General features: G+C 37.1%; 1 protein-coding gene across 1 annotated transcript in view; it reads right to left on the reverse strand.

Annotated features, from left to right (window-relative positions):
- The window catches only part of LOC140152043 (uncharacterized), a 31,767-nt gene extending 21,434 nt beyond the window's left edge, over positions 1–10,333 (reverse strand). Inside the window, exon 1 of the mRNA XM_072174347.1 lies at positions 10,168–10,333. The gene's annotated coding sequence lies outside the window, so the exon portion shown is untranslated. The remainder of the gene's footprint in view (positions 1–10,167) is intronic.
- Between the last annotated feature and the right edge of the window lie 67 nt (positions 10,334–10,400).

Below are 10,400 nucleotides of genomic sequence, written 5' to 3' on the forward strand. Positions count from 1 at the left end.
TTCATGTGGATGTTATCTACTGTAGATAGCATTAAATGAAAGCTGCATGCTTGCTATCTACAGTAGACAGCGTTATGTCAAATGATTCATGATTGCTATCTACAGTAGACAGCATTATGTCAAATCTTCATACGTTTATATTTTGCTACCTACAGTAGATAGCATTGTGATTGCTATCTACAGTATATAGCATTAAGCCAAATCTTCATGTGAATGTTATCTACAGTAGGCAGCATTATGTCAAATGCTTCAAATGATTGCTATCTAACAGTAGATAGCATTATATCAAACTTTCATGGTTAAGTTTGCTATCTACAGTAGATAGCATTATGATTGCTACCTTAAGTAGATAGCATTATGTCAAATCTTCATGTGGATGTTATCTACAGTAGATAGCATTAAATGAAAGCTGCATATGATTGTTTATCTACAGTAGGCAGCATTATGTCAAATGCTTCATATGGTCACTATCTACAGTAGATAGCATTCTGTCAAAGCTTCATACATTTATATTTGCGATATACAGTAGATAGATAGCATTATGATTGCTATCTACAGTAGATAGCATTATGTCAAATCTTCATGTGGATGTTATCTACAGTAGATAGCATAAATGAAAGCTGCATATGATTGTTTATCTACAGTAAGCAGCATTATGTCAAATGCTTCATATGATTGCTATCTACAGTAGACAGTATTATGTCAAAGCTTCTTACATTTATATTTGCTATCTACAGTAGATAACATTATGATAGTAAATAGCATTATGTCAAATCTTCATGTGGATGTTACCTACTGCAGTAGATAGCATCAGTGGCATAGCCATTGGAGGCAGGGGGCTGGTTCTGCACACCACACCCACCCAATTGTTTAGATTCCTGAGGGACTGGGGCTGGGCAATAAAAAATGGGTCAACAATTCACAACTGTTAGCAAAACATATTTCCATCAATACATTTACCAGTTGAGTCCCCCTCCCCCAGTTCAGAAAACCTGGCTACGCCACTGGTGAGTCACTGGATTATATCAAAGCTTCATAATGCCTGATGATAAAAGCTTTATGTCAAAGCTTCATATGATTCGAGGAAAAACTGCCACAAAAGGAAGAATTGGACATACAATTTTTTGTCACCTTATAGGAATTTCGTCAACAACACATTTCTAAGACTCGATAGTGTCAGTGATTTGATAGACACCCCATCTGGGAGGGATCCCCCTTTTCATGTGAACACTAGTACATTGTATTTTTATTTACAAGCATGAGAACCCAACAAAAATCCAAGAATCACCCACCCCAGTGAGTTTTATTGATGATGTTTTTCAGCAAACTGGGTTTAAATTGCTCCTTTATTTTAAGAGCCACTACCCACTGTGGCACAGTATTCAAATATAGCAAGAAGCAGCTGTTACACCTTTCCTGCATTCACACGACAAAATGGTTATTACAGCAACTGAAATTGTTTATTTACAGTTGGAGTGATATATGTAGACTGGACAGTAGCAGCCACTTGTAAACTGATCTGTGTATCTATCGTCTTTTAGCTGCAACAACTGCTAAATGCAGATATTATTACTATCCACAGACGACAATACTAACACCCCCCCCCCCCCCACACACACACACACACCCCCACACACACACCTACTAACATTTGACCACTACAATTCAAGTAAATCAAATGTACTTTCAGGTTTATTCATACTTAATGACTTTTCGGTAATATATTTAGCCACATTTAAGTATGTAAGGTAAATTGAACAGTCACACAATGTGCATCCCATGGTGCCCATCGCACTTTCAATAATTGCGATTGGGCCCACCAGACAACTCTGTGAGTATTTCTGTGGGTGAGTTGCTTCTACTCTACACAACAAATATGTTACTTTCCCAGCAAACGCCACTACCCATTTAATACATTACCCAGCAAACACACAACATTTTACAGAAAACATTTAGATGTTGGGTTATAACAAGGGTATAAACATGTTTTAATAACATTCAGAAAATATTTTTGAAAATGTGAGGCAAAACATTCTAACAATATCTTATCTCATCGTTGACAAATTAGTTTGCAAAATGTTTGTTCGAAATATTTTACAATAACATTTTAAAAACATATTCATGACCTTTAAATAACCCAACATTTAAATGTTATTTTAACGTTTTGAACAAACGTCTTAAGAACATTTTTGTGTTTGCTGGGTTATACACATTACAATGCCCAGTGCCTCTTATAATACCCATTAACAACATCTGGATTGAGGGGACAAAATGTATCGCTATGACAGGACTCAAACCCACACTCTTGTGACTATGAGTCCTACATGTACGTATATGGGAGCCCACTCAAGATAACAATGACCAGTGACCACAAATGATGGAAATGTTTGCTCTTCTCAAAATATATAGCAGAAATCAACCTCAACATAAGTGTTTGCAAAAAAAACCATTCATTTTACATCCTTTCATGAATTTCACCAATTTTGACACCCTCGTCTTGGATATTTTCAAGACATACAGCAAATATGACATGCTTTTCTGTGACTTCTAGTACTTGTGATTTTGATACCTTATATTTACCGCAGGTTCTGCATTTTTATGTACTTGTATAAAAATGGACCCAAATCCCCCCTCTGAGGAGCTATAAAAGTTACTTGAAATGCAGCGACACATCCAATATACATAAACACATTAATTATGCACTTGAATCATGCAGTCACAGATTGGATGTGAATAAAATGAGTCTTTCCAAATATTTTTCATTCACTGCATAAATATTTCTCCTGTTATCTTTTGGGCATAAAAGTGCGAGTATATACTTCAAAACTTACACATCACTTCAAGAAATGATTTGAATTTCAGATTAATGTACATGCTGGCAACCAAAAGGAGCATAGCCAGCCTGATTGGCAAAAGCTTGTATCTGAGTTCAACGATCCCAGTCATAGTGAATATGGCCAATTAAGCATCAGATTTACCATGAATTATCACTTTTCCATCCAAATTTCATCCAAATTATACTTGGATATATTTTTCTACCTTGCCCTCTACCTATTCTATGACTACTCCCCATTCCAGAAAAATACAGCACTAAACTTTTGAAATAAAAAAATATTCTGCCAAATGAAAGATAGCTCAATCCTAATCATTCATTTAGTCCTAACTGGAGATAAAAGAAAAAGTTCAGGCTATTTTACTAATTTCTTGAAAAAAGAGCCAAAAACATGCATTTTCAGCATGTTTTCTGACAATTGAGTCACAAAAATTACAGACCTGGAACAAGTCTAAGAACAAGTCTAGCCCTTATTTCTCAAAAATTGGCCAAATATTAAAATTTGACTTTTATTGCTAGTTAGGACTAACTAAAGGATTAGGATTTAGCTGTTTCATTTGGGAAAACAGGATAATATTTTTTAATCCCAAAAAATTAGTTCTGTATTTTTCTGGAATAGGGAGTAAACACATACAGATTTCATAGCATATGATCTTCTAAACGGATGATCAACTATAAAAACTAAGTATTCTTGATGGGTATTCAGGAGTTGTGGGTTTTAATGTTCCCATGTTATCACCTTACATAGTTTGATGCCTTTTTCAGTACATTCCAACCAGGTTACATGGTATTTGAAGATGTGCACCTTTTCTAGTTCTGTACTATCATTTGCCCTGATACTCTCTTTCCAGATATACATGTAGGATTGTATAACATAAGCTTTGTTTGGCTGGCATTCATCTTTAACCCTATCCCCACCAACTCCCACAGGTAATTCTATCCTGCTTAGTCTCTGCAGCAACCAGCTTGATTCTGCTTGCTCTCCACAGAAACCGACTCTTCTTTTGTGCGTCCGATACGATGGAGGTTGACTCCACATGAATATATGATCAGGATTCATGAATATTAAGTAGTCAATAACGGTCATTAACTTACTGTCATAAATCGCACTTGATGACAAGGGCTTGTGATGTTATCGTTGACAGACCGTTTGTGTGGAGTGAGAGGAACCAAACAGGCAGCTGTGGAGACTATCCATTGCTGAGATCTCCTGATTTGGGCATTGGTATAATATTTTAAAAGATATTTTCACATTTGCCCACCAAATGTATCAGAGTTGGCTGGAACACTGTCTAAACATATTTCCCAAGTTGAAAATACATGATGATTTTATAGTCCATCTTCCCTTATCCGGACCTCTGTTATTCAGATCTCTGATCCAGATGTTTTTAATGTTTTGGCACCTTATTTTCATGATATGAAGCATTTAGGATATAGGCCTACCAGTGTTGATGGTAGCACACAAATACCATCTTACAGTGTTAACCCTATTTGAGTAATTTTTACATAAAAGTACACACTAAAATAACTGAATGTTTGATGGATAGTCTGAGTCAGACACATCCCCTTTGCCTCACATGTTTGTTTATGAGTCCAAAGTCCTGTTTGTCGACATGTACTATTATTATACCAAGTCCCAAAAAATTAGTATTTATCAAAAAAGGTTGTCGGAAGGTAAATTACATTTTGATGTACCGGTACCATTGAGGTGATAATGTTTGTAACCTGTTAAACTGCTTTATCTTCTGAGGACCCATGGTTAGGCCCTCTGACCACTCAAGGTATTGGTGTCTTGTTAACTTGAAGTCATCAAAGTAAGGTACCGGTATACTACATGCATGTAGATGCACACACACACACCCCACACACCCCATCACACACCTGCCCCTACACCATATCAGTATCGCCTTTCAGAGGACACCAAGCTTGAAAGTAATGTCCTCAAAAGAATGTGTACATGAACAGTGCAAAACACATATTTTCAAACATTTTGTTGTTATTATACTTAGTTCTCTGGGTTGATAGAATGAACAAATTTGAATCTTTCCCCAGAGCAGCCAGTGCACATAAACGTTGAAAAAAAACTAATGTGCATCTGGCCAGGTTCGATCCGGATACCTTCGTAATACTAGCACGACGCTCTAGCAAACTGAGCAACAGAGGTGCGCTTGAGAAGAGCGGAAGATATCAATCTTGAAACAAGCAAAGTTTGAATGCTATGGAGCATGAAAACACAGAGAATCACATTTTCAGTCATTTTGTTACGATATCAATACGATCATATCTAGCGATGTTACCGTGTTAATAAACATTAAGGTGGTATTGGAGACATTTTCTAGAAATTAGGAAATGCTTTGAGCATGTTTTAAGCTAGACTTCTCCGTAGTCCACTTGCCCATTTTGCATACTCTGGCTATACATAAAGCATAAAACTCTGATTTATACTGATTTGTGTGCAACTGATAGATTTTCACATCTGTATCTGATCTTTTCAGTCACCGCACTCCCTCTGTTTGTTAGCTTCCCAAGTGGACTATACTGACTTTGCCTTGCGGTTAAGATTTTTAACACGGGACTCTATGGAGATTAAGGCCAATTTCTGGCCTAACTAAAATTGGCCATGATGTAAGGCATCTTTAAATGGATCTGCCTTGTGATTGGTCGCCCATATCTCGCTATGGTTAAAAATCTTCCGGGCCCGCGCCATTACCATTAACTACACCGTACACAACTGTCTGTGGTATTTGCGGCGCTTTTGTGTTGACGCGAAGTTAATCTCTCATCAAACATCTAGTGCGTCTTGTACTATACCATGCTTAGTACTTGTGGTTAATGGACTGATAAACAAGTATGATTGACAGTGTGTTTTTAGAGAGCAAAGTCCCTGGGTAAAGTTCTGCTTAAAATTCAAAGTCAATAGTCAGATTTTCGGGTTCGCTATCAATAAACTGGTAGATTCCAAAATCAGAATTGTTCAGTATTAAAGTGAGCCATTATAATTATGCAAGATAATGTTGCATTCAATTACTTTTATTGTCACTAATCATCTGATATTTTTAACTCTTCATGACCATTTTACTATTGAATACTTTAATTTAATAAACATCAGTATACTTTTGAGTTCAACGAAATGGGTTCATCATGACTAATAATAACATATTTTTAATAAAATTCGACTATGGCATAGTCTAGTTTTAAGCAGATTTAAAATTGAGTAGGGTAAAGTACACTGATCAATATGCCTTTTGTTTGAAGCAAATCGGACATACAGTTTCCATAATACATCAAATTATATTTTCTTTGTATCTTATTTTTTACATAATCAATATAGTTAATGAGCTAAAGTGACTGTAAAGGCTCATTAATATGTAATTTTTGCCAATATTTAGCTAAATCATTGCATAAATGTTCATGGTACTTTTATTTTGCATACTTTTGCCCTGAAACTTGGTCAACTTGTTTCTAATGTGTTCTAATGTATAGTGAAGCGCCCCCAAATTTGCATATTTGCATAATTAATGAGCTAATTTGCATAAATTTACATGTAACATAATGTCAATAACAGCACTTGGGGTTTTCCAATGGGTTTTCTGAAGCCAATAATAGCAATGTGTGATTGTGAATGCACCAAGGTGTATCACAAGAACAGATGGCAGTTAAATAATTAGTCTCTATATGTAATTTACATCGCTTTTTTCAAATTCCGTTCCGTCGCGCCAAGATAAATAAATGCTGCCTGCCAGCTATTTGTATTCTCTCGGTCGGGCCACGTCACATCCATTCATGCATTGGTGTGAAAACAACTTATCGCATATTTTTATTTGCAGAGAGTCGAACCTGGCACAATAGTGTGATAGCTTGTGATACACTCCAGAGTTCAGTGAATACGAATGTTGTTTTCACTCCAGTGCTATTGTCAAGCCGGTACTGCCCGGATGTCCGACCGACAGAATACCGTAAATAAATAAATAAATAAAAAACAGGTTCCGTTCTCTGAACTTCTCGTAATTGATTGCTATTAAATTTGAACCCCTGCTTAAGATCAAAATGTGCGCACAATCTTTAGTTCCCGGGGGGGTCACTCCCATTGTGGCTTGTACACCATCCACGATAATCAACTTTTGAAAAGCACACTAAACAAGGATTTAACCCTTGGCTAAAACGACACCCTAAACAGGGATTTCATTCCTAACATCAAATTTCATACCCTAAATTTCATTTCCACGTATTTAGAAATTGCAATTTTGCTACCCTTTTTTCCAATTTTTCATGTTTTTGACACCCTATCGTGCCTACCCACGAAAAACGACCATTTTTACGCGTTTTCATTATCGCGGATGGTGTACAGGCTACAATGGGAGTGACCCCCCGGGCTTTAATAAAATACGACATGTTTGTGCGCCAGCTCTGCACGCCTTCTTTACACTTTTAAGGGCTGTGCAATAATTATGAGCCCCCCGGTAAAATTTCCTGACGGCCCACAAAAAGTCGCTTCCCCCCCCTCGGCCTGCCAATCGCTTCCCCCCCTCTCTCGGCCCTCCAAAAAATCTTTGCCCCCCCCCTGCACATGCCAAATTTTTGGGATCCCAATTTCCAAACCTTATATGATTCTAGATGTATGTTATGAATGAAAGCGAGCAGGAAAATTTGCATAAAGCATTTCCGTACTGTTTTCCTAAGCCTTTTAGAGCGTTTTTATTTAAAAGGGGCCCCATGAATTTGTGCCAAAAATCGCTTGCCCCTCCCTCTTGGCTGGCCCAAAATTGCTTGCCCTCCCTTTTGTCTCGCCAAAAATTTCTTGCCCCCCAATTTTACCCTCTCCCAGGGCTCATAATTATTGCACAGCCCCTAATACGATACTTAATTTTAATATGCGACATGCACTTTTTTTTTACACTAAAGTTTTTATGCGTGTCTCGCCTGAGTTTCGCAAAGAATAATTTGTCTTCAGCATGTGTAGGCGAAAGGAGGGGGGGTCATAAAAAATTTCGACCAGAGAGTCCAGAGATAGGGGGTCATATACAGAGCTGTCAACTCTCACGCATTGGCTGTGAGTCTCACACATTGGGTCACTTTCTCACGGTCTCACGCTAAGGTAGTATAATCTCACGCCTAGGTAATCTCACGCAAAAAGTTGGAAAATGAGTAAAATCTCACGCATCATCATGAATAATTTGTTGTTGCTACCCCCCCCCCAACCCCGCTTCTTTTCACATTTTCAAGCGCCGCGACTCAAATAATCATGGTTCATATGAACATTGGAGTTGGCAAATCTCGGTACGCTTCTGTCTCACGCCAAGCAATTCCAAAAAGTTGACAGCCCTGGTCATATATTAGGTATCCCAGGCAAACCTTAGTTAACACATTTGCTAGTCAGCGAAATTCGCCGAGACCGGGGCCCAAACACAATGCATATTTACATAGAAATTTGAATTTTTTTCGAGAATAGGTCGGTGAAGGAAACCTACATAAATATGTTTTCTATACTTCACTTGACCCAAATATATGATTTTTTATGGTGATAATCAAGTCGCTCATGGAATTTTAGAGGAATTTTGATAGCAGTTCCACTAAAAAAAGCTGCTATCGCCATGAGACGATCTAGAAACACCCCTAAATGCCGTTTTGGGGAATTTTGCTAGCAGAATCTTTTTGATGAAAGTCAATCTTTGACTAGTTTGACAAGATGTAACTTTGTTACGGAAAGTGCTATGACAAAAATGTTTTCAGTATTGGCTTTCTTTACTCAAGGGCTTTAATTTGATATGTAAAATAATGCAGTTTGATGGCAAATTTGAATTCACCTGGCATACCTTCATATATACTCATAAAAAAATTTAGCCTGTGATCATGGACATGGCATGATGCCATTGATGGTGATTGATTGGGGGGTCATAAAAAATTACTCCGCCGACATATTCATGACCCCCCTTCCAAAGAAAATGGGACGCAACGGTGGGATGTTTCTCCATGGAGGTATATAAATAAAGTGCATTTAGCAATACACAATGTAGTGCCGCCGTGATCTGTGACAAAACGTTCAAACCTGACTCGTAGCCTATTGTTATTATAATGTCATCCTTTCATATTATAATTAAGTAGTCTTCGTAAGTTAATCCCTTCAAGAGGCGAGCTCTTACAGGAAGTTATAATAAAGGACTGCCGACTCTATGATTTACTGTTTATATTGATCGTATCGATAGAGGACACAGCAGGCAGTACAATCAGCTCTGATGGACAAATCAGCTGACTCATCGCATGTACTGATGTGCGAGCCGGGCGTCGAGTCAGGCAGGAGCGAAATGGTTTATTTATTCAGATTTATTTATTTTGTTTATTTATTCAGATTGATTGATTGATTGATTGATTGATTGATTGATTGATTGATTGATTGATTTTAGGTTAATTTGTTTTTAATTGGGGCTTGTATTGTTTCTTTATGATTATTTTTGGTACCATATTCAATATTAGTTTTATTAGTACCATTATTATTTATTCTTATTTATCAATAGTTAGGCCTTTATAATTATAGGTCTATTATATGCTCTGGTACCGTACTCTTCAATGTTTACGGTATTTAATCTTTGTTTCATATAGGCCTATTTGCTTATTAATTTTTATTTATTTATGTATTTCAATCTAACTGAATCTAAATCTAACTGAATTTATTTATTTTTCATTTATAAATTTATAAATTCATTTATTAATATATTTATAAATATTTATTTATTTACTTGTACTTAAAAATACTGAACATATAAACATGTGTAACCTCTAGCTCTGACGTGTGACAATGACTGTAAACATTCAATGGGTATTGATTTATGGACAAGTCAATTGGCCACAATCTATTGACACAGACCTGTGGCGATCATGTCATCCAGGGAAAAATAATCCCACTTATAAATTGTAATAACAATAGGCTACGAGTCAGGTTTGAACGTTTTGTGATCTGTGTAGTACTCAGTAGTAGTAGGCCTAAGGGAGCGATCGTTATTTATGGCAGGGGGGGAATGGGTAAATTTAGGGGGGAACACGAAATTTTTTTGTGGTCTTGAGGGGGGAACCTGAAATTTTTAGATGAACCAGGAGGGGGAGATTGTTTAATTTTAAATGGAGAAAATTGGGAAAACAAGGGGAACGCGAAAATTTTGAGCGGACGCGAGGGGGAACGCGAAATTTTTTGTCGATATTTTTGCCAAAACACCCATTCCCCCCCCTGCCGTAAATAACGATCGGTCCCTAATATCCATGGCATGCATGCATTTGAATGTCATTGGATTTTTTGCCAGCAGTACCAATTTATGATTGGCATTATTCTGAATGATACTTACCGTATTTTAGCGCTAAATCTTCCCTGATCCTGGTTCACACAACAATAATACTCGATACGTTACTAATATATAACTCGATCAAATTACAAGCTCCGCCCTTGTTCCCAAAACATGACCTAAAATTTCTCAAAGGGCAGATTTCTCAGATTTGTTGTCATTTACAGGGTCAAAGGTTGCAAAATTACGTCACGAAGTACACAAAAATTGCCGGGTGCGCAATTGTTGATGACGTT

The sequence above is a fragment of the Amphiura filiformis genome, chromosome 1 (assembly GCF_039555335.1).
Source record: "Amphiura filiformis chromosome 1, Afil_fr2py, whole genome shotgun sequence".
Classification (NCBI taxonomy): Eukaryota; Metazoa; Echinodermata; class Ophiuroidea; order Amphilepidida; family Amphiuridae; genus Amphiura; species Amphiura filiformis.